The 14,494-nt window shown below is 39.4% G+C and overlaps 1 protein-coding gene and 12 non-coding genes across 13 annotated transcripts in view; all 13 read left to right on the forward strand.

Annotated features, from left to right (window-relative positions):
• zmat4a (zinc finger, matrin-type 4a) overlaps positions 1–14,494 on the forward strand; it is a 125,175-nt gene that overhangs the window by 93,533 nt on the left and 17,148 nt on the right. The gene's annotated exons all lie outside the window — the stretch shown is intronic.
• Positions 96–169, forward strand: trnan-guu (transfer RNA asparagine (anticodon GUU)). The gene has a single exon. It is a non-coding gene; the product is annotated as a tRNA-Asn (tRNA).
• Positions 610–683, forward strand: trnan-guu (transfer RNA asparagine (anticodon GUU)). The gene has a single exon. It is a non-coding gene; the product is annotated as a tRNA-Asn (tRNA).
• On the forward strand, positions 1,751–1,824 carry trnan-guu (transfer RNA asparagine (anticodon GUU)). The gene has a single exon. It is a non-coding gene; the product is annotated as a tRNA-Asn (tRNA).
• Positions 3,338–3,411, forward strand: trnan-guu (transfer RNA asparagine (anticodon GUU)). Its single transcript has one exon. It is a non-coding gene; the product is annotated as a tRNA-Asn (tRNA).
• Positions 3,851–3,924, forward strand: trnan-guu (transfer RNA asparagine (anticodon GUU)). Its single transcript has one exon. It is a non-coding gene; the product is annotated as a tRNA-Asn (tRNA).
• Positions 4,989–5,062, forward strand: trnan-guu (transfer RNA asparagine (anticodon GUU)). Its single transcript has one exon. It is a non-coding gene; the product is annotated as a tRNA-Asn (tRNA).
• Positions 6,574–6,647, forward strand: trnan-guu (transfer RNA asparagine (anticodon GUU)). Its single transcript has one exon. It is a non-coding gene; the product is annotated as a tRNA-Asn (tRNA).
• trnan-guu (transfer RNA asparagine (anticodon GUU)) lies at positions 8,129–8,202 on the forward strand. The gene has a single exon. It is a non-coding gene; the product is annotated as a tRNA-Asn (tRNA).
• On the forward strand, positions 9,266–9,339 carry trnan-guu (transfer RNA asparagine (anticodon GUU)). The gene has a single exon. It is a non-coding gene; the product is annotated as a tRNA-Asn (tRNA).
• On the forward strand, positions 10,450–10,523 carry trnan-guu (transfer RNA asparagine (anticodon GUU)). Its single transcript has one exon. It is a non-coding gene; the product is annotated as a tRNA-Asn (tRNA).
• Positions 10,963–11,036, forward strand: trnan-guu (transfer RNA asparagine (anticodon GUU)). Its single transcript has one exon. It is a non-coding gene; the product is annotated as a tRNA-Asn (tRNA).
• On the forward strand, positions 12,727–12,800 carry trnan-guu (transfer RNA asparagine (anticodon GUU)). Its single transcript has one exon. It is a non-coding gene; the product is annotated as a tRNA-Asn (tRNA).

The raw sequence follows: 14,494 nt of genomic DNA on the forward strand, positions 1-14,494 counted from the left end.
ATTCATAGTTCTACAACTGACAAGCACTTGAGTGCATCTAGTACATATTGTTGTGTAATAGGGCTTTAAATGAAATCCAAAACAAAGGGCAAAATGTCTCTGTGGCGCAATCGGTCAGCGCGTTCGGCTGTTAACCGGAAGGCTGGTGGTTCGAGCCCACCCAGGGACGTGTAAAGTCTTTAGACATCACGTACAAATTAATTTTCGCCAAAGCTGCTTGATGTACATTTGTCAAAGAAAAGTTATTGGAAATTTCCTTATCCCACATCGTCTAAATCAAATATAAAATGCAAAGGTTTTAGTGTCTCTGTGGCGCAATCGGTGAGCGAGTTTGGCTGTTAACTGGTGTTTGAGCCCACCCATGGACGTGTAAAGTCTATAAACATCATTTACATAGGAATTCTCCCCAACACCGTTTGTTTCACCTTTTTCAAACACAAATCATAGGAAATTTCCTCATCCCACATCGTCTTGAATACTTCTAAACCACCAGCATTCTGATTTGTAAAGAATAATTCATAGCTCTACAACTGACAAGCACTCGGCAGCACCTAATACATATTGTTGGGTAATAGGGCTCTAAATGAAATCCAAAGCAAAGGGTAAAATGTCTCTGTGGCGCAATCGGTCAGCGCGTTCGGCTGTTAACCGGAAGACTGGTGGTTCGAGCCCACCCAGGGACGTGTAAAGTCTTTAGACATCACATACAAATTAATTTTCGCCAAAGCTGCTTGATGTACATTTGTCAAAGAAAAGTTATTGGAAATTTCCTCATCCCACATCGTCTTGAACACTTCTGAACCACCAGCATTCTGATTTGTAAAGAATATTTCATAGTTCTACAACTGACAAGCACTCAACAGCTTGAAATTGAGGAAATTTACTCGTTCCACATCGTCTTGAATACTTCTGAACCACCAGCATTCTGATTTGGAAAGAATAATTCATAGTTCTACAACTGACAAGCACTCGACAGCACCTAATACTTATTGTTAAGAAATAGAGGTCTAAATTAAATATAAATGCAAGGGTTTAGTGTCTCTGTGGCGCAATCGGTGAGCGAGTTTGGCTGTTAACTGGTGGTTTGAGCCCACCCATGGACGTGTAAAGTCTATAAACATCATTTACAAAGGAATTTTCCCCAACACCGTTGTTTCATCACCTTTTTCAAACACAAATCATTGGAAATTTTCTCATCCCACATCGTCTTGAATACTTCTGAACCACCAGCGTTCTGATTTGTAAAGAATAATTCATAGCTCTACAACTGACAAGCACTTGAGTGCATCTAATACATATCGTCTTGAATACTTCTGAACCACCAGCATTCTAATTTGTAAAGAATAATTCATAGTTCTACAACTGACAAGCACTCGACAGCACCTAATACTTATTGTTAAGAAATAGAGGTCTAAATTAAATATAAATGCAAGGGTTTAGTGTCTCTGTGGCGCAATCGGTGAGTGAGTTTGGCTGTTAACTGGTGGTTTGAGCCCACCCATGGACGTGTAAAGTCTATAAACATCATTTACATAGGAATTCTCCCCAACACCGTTTTGTTTCACCTTTTTCAAACACAAATCATAGGAAATTTCCTCATCCCACATCGTCTTGAATACTTCTGAACCACCAGAATTCTGATTTTTAAAGAATAATTCATAGTTCTACAACTGACAAGCACTTGAGTGCATCTAGTACATATTGTTGTGTAATAGGGCTCTAAATGAAATCCAAAACAAAGGGCAAAAATGTCTCTGTGGCGCAATCGGTCAGCGCGTTCGGCTGTTAACCGGAAGGCTAGTGGTTCGAGCCCACCCAGGGACGTGTAAAGTCTTTAGACATCACATACAAATTAATTTTCGCCAAAGCTGCTTGATGTACATTTGTCAAAGAAAAGTTATTGGAAATTTCCTTATCCCACATGGTCTAAATCAAATATAAATGCAAAGGTTTAGTGTCTCTGTGGCGCAATCGGTGAGCGAGTTTGGCTGTTAACTGGTGGTTTGAGCCCACCCATGGACGTGTAAAGTCTATAAACATCATTTACATAGGAATTCTCCCCAACACCGTTTGTTTCACCTTTTTCAAACACAAATCATAGGAAATTTCCTCATCCCACATCGTCTTGAAACACTTTGAACATTCGAACATTAAATGAAATCCAAAGCAAAGGGCAAAATGTCTCTGTGGCGCAATCGGTCAGCGCGTTCGGCTGTTTTTCGGAAGGCTGGTGCTTCGAGCCCACCCAGGGACGTGTAAAGTCTTTAGACATCACATACAAATTAATTTTCGCCAAAGCTGCTTGATGTACATTTGTCAAAGAAAAGTTATTGGAAATTTCCTCATCCCACATCGTCTTGAACACTTCTGAACCACCAGCATTCTGATTTGTAAAGAATAATTCATAGTTCTACAACTGACAAGCACTCAACAGCTTGAAATTGAGGAAATTTACTCGTTCCACATCGTCTTGAATACTTCTGAACCACCAGCATTCTGATTTGGAAAGAATAATTCATAGTTCTACAACTGACAAGCACTCGACAGCACCTAATACTTATTGTTAAGAAATAGAGGTCTAAATTAAATATAAATGCAAGGGTTTAGTGTCTCTGTGGCGCAATCGGTGAGCGAGTTTGGCTGTTAACTGGTGGTTTGAGCCCACCCATGGACGTGTAAAGTCTATAAACATCATTTACAAAGGAATTTTCCCCAACACCGTTTGTTTCACCTTTTTCAAACACAAATCATTGGAAATTTTCTCATCCCACATCGTCTTGAATACTTCTGAACCACCAGCGTTCTGATTTGTAAAGAATAATTCATAGCTCTACAACTGACAAGCACTTGAGTGCATCTAATACATATCGTCTTGAATACTTCTGAACCACCAGCATTCTAATTTGTAAAGAATAATTCATAGTTCTACAACTGACAAGCACTCGACAGCGCCTAATACTTATTGTTAAGAAATAGAGGTCTAAATCAAATATAAATGCAAGGGTTTAGTGTCTCTGTGGCGCAATCGGTGAGCGAGTTTGGCTGTTAACTGGTGGTTTGAGCCCACCCATGGACAGGTAAAGTCTATAAACATCATTTACAAAGGAATTTTGCCCAACACCGTTTGTTTCACCTTTTTCAAACACAAATCATAGGAAATTTCCTCATCCCACATCGTCTTGAATACTTCTGAACCACCAGCATTCTGATTTGTAAAAAATAATTCATAGTTCTACAACTGACAAGCACTTGAGTGCATCTAGTACATATTGGCAGCACCTAATACATATTGTTGTGTAATAGGGCTCTAAATGAAATCCAAAACAAAGGGCAAAATGTCTCTGTGGCGCAATCGGTCAGCGCGTTCGGCTGTTAACCGGAAGGCTGGTGGTTCGAGCCCACCCAGGGACGTGTAAAGTCTTTAGACATCACATACAAATTAATTTTCGCCAAAGCTGCTTGATGTACATTTGTCAAAGAAAAGTTATTGGAAATTTCCTTATCCCACATCGTCTAAATCAAATATAAATGCAAAGGTTTAGTTTCTCTGTGGCGCAATCGGTGAGCGAGTTTGGCTGTTAACTGGTGGTTTGAGCCCACCCATGGACAGGTAAAGTCTATAAACATCATTTACAAAGGAATTTTGCCCAACACCGTTTGTTTCACCTTTTTCAAACACAAATCATAGGAAATTTCCTCATCCCACATCGTCTTGAATACTTCTGAACCACCAGAATTCTGATTTGTAAAGAATAATTCATAGCTCTACAACTGACAAGCACTCGGCAGCACCTAATACATATTGTTGGGTAATAGGGCTCTAAATGAAATCCAAAGCAAAGGGTAAAATGTCTCTGTGGCGCAATCGGTCAGCGCGTTCGGCTGTTAACCGGAAGACTGGTGGTTCGAGCCCACCCAGGGACGTGTAAAGTCTTTAGACATCACATACAAATTAATTTTCGCCAAAGCTGCTTGATGTACATTTGTCAAAGAAAAGTTATTGGAAAATTTCCTCATCCCACATCGTCTTGAACACTTCTGAACCACCAGCATTCTGATTTGTAAAGAATATTTCATAGTTCTACAACTGACAAGCACTCAACAGCTTGAAATTGAGGAAATTTACTCGTTCCACATCGTCTTGAATACTTCTGAACCACCAGCATTCTGATTTGGAAAGAATAATTCATAGTTCTACAACTGACAAGCACTCGACAGCACCTAATACTTATTGTTAAGAAATAGAGGTCTAAATTAAATATAAATGCAAGGGTTTAGTGTCTCTGTGGCGCAATCGGTGAGCGAGTTTGGCTGTTAACTGGTGGTTTGAGCCCACCCATGGACGTGTAAAGTCTATAAACATCATTTACAAAGGAATTTTCCCCAACACCGTTTGTTTCACCTTTTTCAAACACAAATCATTGGAAATTTTCTCATCCCACATCGTCTTGAATACTTCTGAACCACCAGCGTTCTGATTTGTAAAGAATAATTCATAGCTCTACAACTGACAAGCACTTGAGTGCATCTAATACATATCGTCTTGAATACTTCTGAACCACCAGCATTCTAATTTGTAAAGAATAATTCATAGTTCTACAACTGACAAGCACTCGACAGCACCTAATACTTATTGTTAAGAAATAGAGGTCTAAATTAAATATAAATGCAAGGGTTTAGTGTCTCTGTGGCGCAATCGGTGAGTGAGTTTGGCTGTTAACTGGTGGTTTGAGCCCACCCATGGACGTGTAAAGTCTATAAACATCATTTACATAGGAATTCTCCCCAACACCGTTTGTTTCACCTTTTTCAAACACAAATCATAGGAAATTTCCTCATCCCACATCGTCTTGAATACTTCTGAACCACCAGAATTCTGATTTTTAAAGAATAATTCATAGTTCTACAACTGACAAGCACTTGAGTGCATCTAGTACATATTGTTGTGTAATAGGGCTCTAAATGAAATCCAAAACAAAGGGCAAAATGTCTCTGTGGCGCAATCGGTCAGCGCGTTCGGCTGTTAACCGGAAGGCTAGTGGTTCGAGCCCACCCAGGGACGTGTAAAGTCTTTAGACATCACATACAAATTAATTTTCGCCAAAGCTGCTTGATGTACATTTGTCAAAGAAAAGTTATTGGAAATTTCCTTATCCCACATGGTCTAAATCAAATATAAATGCAAAGGTTTAGTGTCTCTGTGGCGCAATCGGTGAGCGAGTTTGGCTGTTAACTGGTGGTTTGAGCCCACCCATGGACGTGTAAAGTCTATAAACATCATTTACATAGGAATTCTCCCCAACACCGTTTGTTTCACCTTTTTCAAACACAAATCATAGGAAATTTCCTCATCCCACATCGTCTTGAACACTTTGAACATTCGAACATTAAATGAAATCCAAAGCAAAGGGCAAAATGTCTCTGTGGCGCAATCGGTCAGCGCGTTCGGCTGTTTTTCGGAAGGCTGGTGCTTCGAGCCCACCCAGGGACGTGTAAAGTCTTTAGACATCACATACAAATTAATTTTCGCCAAAGCTGCTTGATGTACATTTGTCAAAGAAAAGTTATTGGAAATTTCCTCATCCCACATCGTCTTGAACACTTCTGAACCACCAGCATTCTGATTTGTAAAGAATAATTCATAGTTCTACAACTGACAAGCACTCAACAGCTTGAAATTGAGGAAATTTACTCGTTCCACATCGTCTTGAATACTTCTGAACCACCAGCATTCTGATTTGGAAAGAATAATTCATAGTTCTACAACTGACAAGCACTCGACAGCACCTAATACTTATTGTTAAGAAATAGAGGTCTAAATTAAATATAAATGCAAGGGTTTAGTGTCTCTGTGGCGCAATCGGTGAGCGAGTTTGGCTGTTAACTGGTGGTTTGAGCCCACCCATGGACGTGTAAAGTCTATAAACATCATTTACAAAGGAATTTTCCCCAACACCGTTTGTTTCACCTTTTTCAAACACAAATCATTGGAAATTTTCTCATCCCACATCGTCTTGAATACTTCTGAACCACCAGCGTTCTGATTTGTAAAGAATAATTCATAGCTCTACAACTGACAAGCACTTGAGTGCATCTAATACATATCGTCTTGAATACTTCTGAACCACCAGCATTCTAATTTGTAAAGAATAATTCATAGTTCTACAACTGACAAGCACTCGACAGCGCCTAATACTTATTGTTAAGAAATAGAGGTCTAAATCAAATATAAATGCAAGGGTTTAGTGTCTCTGTGGCGCAATCGGTGAGCGAGTTTGGCTGTTAACTGGTGGTTTGAGCCCACCCATGGACAGGTAAAGTCTATAAACATCATTTACAAAGGAATTTTGCCCAACACCGTTTGTTTCACCTTTTTCAAACACAAATCATAGGAAATTTCCTCATCCCACATCGTCTTGAATACTTCTGAACCACCAGCATTCTGATTTGTAAAAAATAATTCATAGTTCTACAACTGACAAGCACTTGAGTGCATCTAGTACATATTGGCAGCACCTAATACATATTGTTGTGTAATAGGGCTCTAAATGAAATCCAAACAAAGGGCAAAATGTCTCTGTGGCGCAATCGGTCAGCGCGTTCGGCTGTTAACCGGAAGGCTGGTGGTTCGAGCCCACCCAGGGACGTGTAAAGTCTTTAGACATCACATACAAATTAATTTTCGCCAAAGCTGCTTGATGTACATTTGTCAAAGAAAAGTTATTGGAAATTTCCTTATCCCACATCGTCTAAATCAAATATAAATGCAAAGGTTTAGTTTCTCTGTGGCGCAATCGGTGAGCGAGTTTGGCTGTTAACTGGTGGTTTGAGCCCACCCATGGACAGGTAAAGTCTATAAACATCATTTACAAAGGAATTTTGCCCAACACCGTTTGTTTCACCTTTTTCAAACACAAATCATAGGAAATTTCCTCATCCCACATCGTCTTGAATACTTCTGAACCACCAGCATTCTGATTTGTAAAGAATAATTCATAGTTCTACAACTGACAAGCACTCGGCAGCACCTAATACATATTGTTGTGTAATAGGGCTCTAAATGAAATCCAAAACAAAGGGCAAAATGTCTCTGTGGTGCAATCGGTCAGCGCGTTTGGCTGTTAACTGGTGGTTTGAGCCCACCCATGGACGTGTAAAGTCTATAAACATCATTTACAAAGGAATTTTCCCCAACACCGTTTGTTTTACCTTTTTCAAACACAAATCATAGGAAATTTCCTCATCCCACATCGTCTTGAATACTTCTGAACCACCAGCATTCTGATTTGTCAAGAATAATTCATAGTTCTACAACTGACAAGGACTTGAGTGCATCTAGTACATATTGTTGTGTAATAGGGCTCTAAATGAAATCCAAAACAAAGGGCAAAATGTCTCTGTGGCACAATCGGTCAGCGCGTTCGGCTGTTAATTGGAAGGCTGGTGGTTCGAGCCCACCCAGGGACGTGTAAAGTCTTTAGACATCACATACAAATTAATTTTCGCCAAAGCTGCTTGATGTACAGTTGTCAAAGAAAAGTTATTGGAAATTTCCTCATCCCACATCGTCTTGAACACTTCGGAACCACCAGCATTCTGATTTGTAAAGAATATTTCATAGTTCTACAACTGACAAGCACTCAACAGCTTGAAATTGAGGAAATGTACTCGTTCCACATCGTCTTGAATACTTCTGAACCACCAGCATTCTGATTTGTAAAGAATAATTCATAGTTCTACAACTGACAAGCACTCGAGAGCACCTAATACTTATTGTTAAGAAATAGAGGTCTAAATTAAATATAAATGCAAAGGTTTAGTGTCTCTGTGGCGCAATCGGTGAGCGAGTTTGGCTGTTAACTGGTGGTTTGAGCCCACCCATGGACGTGTAAAGTCTATAAACATCATTCACATAGGAATTCTCCCCAACACCGTTTGTTTCACCTTTTTCAAACACAAATCATAGGAAATTTCCTCATCCCACATCGTCTTGAATACTTCTAAACCACCAGCATTCTGATTTGTAAAGAATAATTCATAGCTCTACAACTGACAAGCACTCGGCAGCACCTAATACATATTGTTGGGTAATAGGGCTCTAAATGAAATCCAAAGCAAAGGGCAAAATGTCTCTGTGGCGCAATCGGTCAGCGCGTTCGGCTGTTAACCGGAAGACTGGTGGTTCGAGCCCACCCAGGGACGTGTAAAGTCTTTAGACATCACATACAAATTAATTTTCGCCAAAGCTGCTTGATGTACATTTGTCAAAGAAAAGTTATTGGAAATTTCCTCATCCCACATCGTCTTGAACACTTCTGAACCACCAGCATTCTGATTTGTAAAGAATATTTCATAGTTCTACAACTGACAAGCACTCAACAGCTTGAAATTGAGGAAATTTATTCGTTCCACATCGTCTTGAATACTTCTGAACCACCAGCATTCTGATTTGGAAAGAATAATTCATAGTTCTACAACTGACAAGCACTCGACAGCACCTAATACTTATTGTTAAGAAATAGAGGTCTAAATTAAATATAAATGCAAGGGTTTAGTGTCTCTGTGGCGCAATCGGTGAGCGAGTTTGGCTGTTAACTGGTGGTTTGAGCCCACCCATGGACGTGTAAAGTCTATAAACATCATTTACAAAGGAATTTTCCCCAACACCGTTTGTTTCACCTTTTTCAAACACAAATCATTGGAAATTTTCTCATCCCACATCGTCTTGAATACTTCTGAACCACCAGCGTTCTGATTTGTAAAGAATAATTCATAGCTCTACAACTGACAAGCACTTGAGTGCATCTAATACATATCGTCTTGAATACTTCTGAACCACCAGCATTCTAATTTGTAAAGAATAATTCATAGTTCTACAACTGACAAGCACTCGACAGCACCTAATACTTATTGTTAAGAAATAGAGGTCTAAATTAAATATAAATGCAAGGGTTTAGTGTCTCTGTGGCGCAATCGGTGAGTGAGTTTGGCTGTTAACTGGTGGTTTGAGCCCACCCATGGACGTGTAAAGTCTATAAACATCATTTACATAGGAATTCTCCCCAACACCGTTTGTTTCACCTTTTTCAAACACAAATCATAGGAAATTTCCTCATCCCACATCGTCTTGAATACTTCTGAACCACCAGAATTCTGATTTTTAAAGAATAATTCATAGTTCTACAACTGACAAGCACTTGAGTGCATCTAGTACATATTGTTGTGTAATAGGGCTCTAAATGAAATCCAAAACAAAGGGCAAAATGTCTCTGTGGCGCAATCGGTCAGCGCGTTCGGCTGTTAACCGGAAGACTAGTGGTTCGAGCCCACCCAGGGACGTGTAAAGTCTTTAGACATCACATACAAATTAATTTTCGCCAAAGCTGCTTGATGTACATTTGTCAAAGAAAAGTTATTGGAAATTTCCTTATCCCACATCGTCTAAATCAAATATAAATGCAAAGGTTTAGTGTCTCTGTGGCGCAATCGGTGAGCGAGTTTGGCTGTTAACTGGTGGTTTGAGCCCACCCATGGACGTGTAAAGTCTATAAACATCATTTACATAGGAATTCTCCCCAACACCGTTTGTTTCACCTTTTCCAAACACAAATCATAGGAAATTTCCTCATCCCACATCGTCTTGAACACTTTGAACATTCGAACATTAAATGAAATCCAAAGCAAAGGGCAAAATGTCTCTGTGGCGCAATCGGTCAGCGCGTTCGGCTGTTTTTCGGAAGGCTGGTGCTTCGAGCCCACCCAGGGACGTGTAAAGTCTTTAGACATCACATACAAATTAATTTTCGCCAAAGCTGCTTGATGTACATTTGTCAAAGAAAAGTTATTGGAAATTTCCTCATCCCACATCGTCTTGAACACTTCTGAACCACCAGCATTCTGATTTGTAAAGAATAATTCATAGTTCTACAACTGACAAGCACTCAACAGCTTGAAATTGAGAAAATTTTCTCATTCCACATCGTCTTGAATACTTCTGAACCACCAGCATTCTGATTTGGAAAGAATAATTCATAGTTCTACAACTGACAAGCACTCGACAGCGCCTAATACTTATTGTTAAGAAATAGAGGTCTAAATCAAATATAAATGCAAGGGTTTAGTGTCTCTGTGGCGCAATCGGTGAGCGAGTTTGGCTGTTAACTGGTGGTTTGAGCCCACCCATGGACAGGTAAAGTCTATAAACATCATTTACAAAGGAATTTTGCCCAACACCGTTTGTTTCACCTTTTTCAAACACAAATCATAGGAAATTTCCTCATCCCACATCGTCTTGAATACTTCTGAACCACCAGCATTCTGATTTGTAAAAAATAATTCATAGTTCTACAACTGACAAGCACTTGAGTGCATCTAGTACATATTGGCAGCACCTAATACATATTGTTGTGTAATAGGGCTCTAAATGAAATCCAAAACAAAGGGCAAAATGTCTCTGTGGCGCAATCGGTCAGCGCGTTCGGCTGTTAACCGGAAGGCTGGTGGTTCGAGCCCACCCAGGGACGTGTAAAGTCTTTAGACATCACATACAAATTAATTTTCGCCAAAGCTGCTTGATGTACATTTGTCAAAGAAAAGTTATTGGAAATTTCCTTATCCCACATCGTCTAAATCAAATATAAATGCAAAGGTTTAGTTTCTCTGTGGCGCAATCGGTGAGCGAGTTTCGCTGTTAACTGGTGGTTTGAGCCCACCCATGGACGTGTAAAGTCTATAAACATCATTTACATAGGAATTTTCCCCAACACCGTTTGTTTCACCTTTTTCAAACACAAATCATAGGAAATTTCCTCATCCCACATCGTCTTGAATACTTCTAAACCACCAGCATTCTGATTTGTAAAGAATAATTCATAGCTCTACAACTGACAAGCACTCGGCAGCACCTAATACATATTGTTGGGTAATAGGGCTCTAAATGAAATCCAAAGCAAAGGGCAAAATGTCTCTGTGGCGCAATCGGTCAGCGCGTTCGGCTGTTAACCGGAAGGCTGGTGGTTCGAGCCCACCCAGGGATGTGTAAAGTCTTTAGACATCACATACAAATTAATTTTCGCCAAAGCTGCTTGATGTACATTTGTCAAAGAAAAGTTATTGGAAATTTTCTCATCCCACATCGTCTTGAACACTTCGGAACCACCAGCATTCTGATTTGTAAAGAATAATTCATAGTTCTACAACTGACAAGCACTCAACAGCTTGAAATTGAGAAAATTTTCTCATTCCACATCGTCTTGAATACTTCTGAACCACCAGCATTCTGATTTGGAAAGAATAATTCATAGTTCTACAACTGACAAGCACTCGACAGCGCCTAATACTTATTGTTAAGAAATAGAGGTCTAAATCAAATATAAATGCAAGGGTTTAGTGTCTCTGTGGCGCAATCGGTGAGCGAGTTTGGCTGTTAACTGGTGGTTTGAGCCCACCCATGGACAGGTAAAGTCTATAAACATCATTTACAAAGGAATTTTGCCCAACACCGTTTGTTTCACCTTTTTCAAACACAAATCATAGGAAATTTCCTCATCCCACATCGTCTTGAATACTTCTGAACCACCAGCATTCTGATTTGTAAAGAATAATTCATAGTTCTACAACTGACAAGCACTCGGCAGCACCTAATACATATTGTTGTGTAATAGGGCTCTAAATGAAATCCAAACAAAGGGCAAAATGTCTCTGTGGTGCAATCGGTCAGCGCGTTTGGCTGTTAACTGGTGGTTTGAGCCCACCCATGGACGTGTAAAGTCTATAAACATCATTTACAAAGGAATTTTCCCCAACACCGTTTGTTTTACCTTTTTCAAACACAAATCATAGGAAATTTCCTCATCCCACATCGTCTTGAATACTTCTGAACCACCAGCATTCTGATTTGTCAAGAATAATTCATAGTTCTACAACTGACAAGCACTTGATTGCATCTAATACATATAGTCTTGAATACTTCTGAACCACCAGAATTCTGAGTTGTAAAGAATAGTTCATAGTTCTACAACTGACAAGCACTCGACAGCACCTAATACTTATTGTTAAGAAATAGAGGTCTAAATCAAATATAAGTGCAAGGGTTTAGTGTCACTGTGGCGCAATCGGTGAGCGAGTTTGGCTGTTAACTGGTGGTTTGAGCCCACCCATGGACGTGTAAAGTTTATAAACATCATTTACAAAGGAATTTTCCCCAACACCGTTTGTTTCACCTTTTTCAAACACAAATCATAGGAAATTTCCTCATCCCACATCGTCTTGAACACTTCTGAACCACCAGCATTCTGATTTGTAAAGAATAAATTATAGTTCTACAACTGACAAGCACTCAACAGCTTGAAATTGAGGAAATTTTCTCATTCCACATCGTCTTGAATACTTCTGAACCACCAGCATTCTGATTTGTAAAGAATAATTCATAGCTCTACAACTGACAAGCACTTGAGTGCATCTAATACATATCGTCTTGAATACTTCTGAACCACCAGCATTCTAATTTGTAAAGAATAATTCATAGTTCTACAACTGACAAGCACTCAACAGCTTGAAATTGAGGAAATTTCCTCATTCCACATCGTCTTGAATACTTCTGAACCACCAGAACTCTGATTTGTAAAGAATAATTCATAGTTCTACAACTGACAAGCACTTGAGTGCATCTAGTACATATTGTTGTGTAATAGGGCTCTAAATGAAATCCAAAACAAAGGGCACAATGCCTCTGTGGCGCAATCGGTCAGCGCGTTCGGCTGTTAACCGGAAGGCTGGTGGTTCGAGCCCACCCAGGGACGTGTAAAGTCTTTAGACATCACATACAAATTAATTTTCGCCAAAGCTGCTTGATGTACATTTGTCAAAGAAAAGTTATTGGAAATTTCCTCATCCCACATCGTCTTGAACACTTCTGAACCACCAGCATTCTGATTTGTAAAGAATAATTCATAGTTCTACAACTGACAAGCACTCAACAGCACCTAATACTTATTGTTAAGAAATAGAGGTCTAAATCAAATATAAATGCAAGGGTTTAGTGTCTTTGTGGCGCAATCGGTGAGCGAGTTTGGCTGTTAACTGGTGGTTTGAGCCCACCCATGGACGTGTAAAGTCTATAAACATTATTTACAAAGGAATTTTCCCCAACACCGTTTGTTTCACCTTTTTCAAACACAAATCATAGGAAATTTCCTCATCCCACATTGTCTTGAATACTTCTGAACCACCAGCATTCTGATTTGTAAAGAATAATTCATAGTTCTACAACTGACAAGCACTTGACTGCACCTAATACATATTGTTGTGTAATAGGGCTCTAAATGAAATCCAAAATAAAGGGCAAAATGTCTCTCTCTGACATCACATACAAATTAATTTTCGCCAAAGCTGCTTGATGTACATTTGTCAAAGAAAAGTTATTGGAAATTTTCTCATCCCACATCGTCTTGAACACTTCGGAACCACCAGCATTCTGATTTGTAAAGAATAATTCATAGTTCTACAACTGACAAGCACTCAACAGCTTGAAATTGAGAAAATTTTCTCATTCCACATCGTCTTGAATACTTCTGAACCACCAGCATTCTGATTTGGAAAGAATAATTCATAGTTCTACAACTGACAAGCACTCGACAGCGCCTAATACTTATTGTTAAGAAATAGAGGTCTAAATCAAATATAAATGCAAGGGTTTAGTGTCTCTGTGGCGCAATCGGTGAGCGAGTTTGGCTGTTAACTGGTGGTTTGAGCCCACCCATGGACAGGTAAAGTCTATAAACATCATTTACAAAGGAATTTTGCCCAACACCGTTTGTTTCACCTTTTTCAAACACAAATCATAGGAAATTTCCTCATCCCACATCGTCTTGAATACTTCTGAACCACCAGCATTCTGATTTGTAAAGAATAATTCATAGTTCTACAACTGACAAGCACTCGGCAGCACCTAATACATATTGTTGTGTAATAGGGCTCTAAATGAAATCCAAAACAAAGGGCAAAATGTCTCTGTGGTGCAATCGGTCAGCGCGTTTGGCTGTTAACTGGTGGTTTGAGCCCACCCATGGACGTGTAAAGTCTATAAACATCATTTACAAAGGAATTTTCCCCAACACCGTTTGTTTTACCTTTTTCAAACACAAATCATAGGAAATTTCCTCATCCCACATCGTCTTGAATACTTCTGAACCACCAGCATTCTGATTTGTCAAGAATAATTCATAGTTCTACAACTGACAAGCACTTGATTGCATCTAATACATATAGTCTTGAATACTTCTGAACCACCAGCATTCTGAGTTGTAAAGAATAGTTCATAGTTCTACAACTGACAAGCACTCGACAGCACCTAATACTTATTGTTAAGAAATAGAGGTCTAAATCAAATATAAGTGCAAGGGTTTAGTGTCACTGTGGCGCAATCGGTGAGCGAGTTTGGCTGTTAACTGGTGGTTTGAGCCCACCCATGGACGTGTAAAGTTTATAAACATCA

The sequence above is a fragment of the Betta splendens genome, chromosome 9, assembly GCF_900634795.4.
Source record: "Betta splendens chromosome 9, fBetSpl5.4, whole genome shotgun sequence".
Classification (NCBI taxonomy): domain Eukaryota; kingdom Metazoa; phylum Chordata; class Actinopteri; order Anabantiformes; family Osphronemidae; genus Betta; species Betta splendens.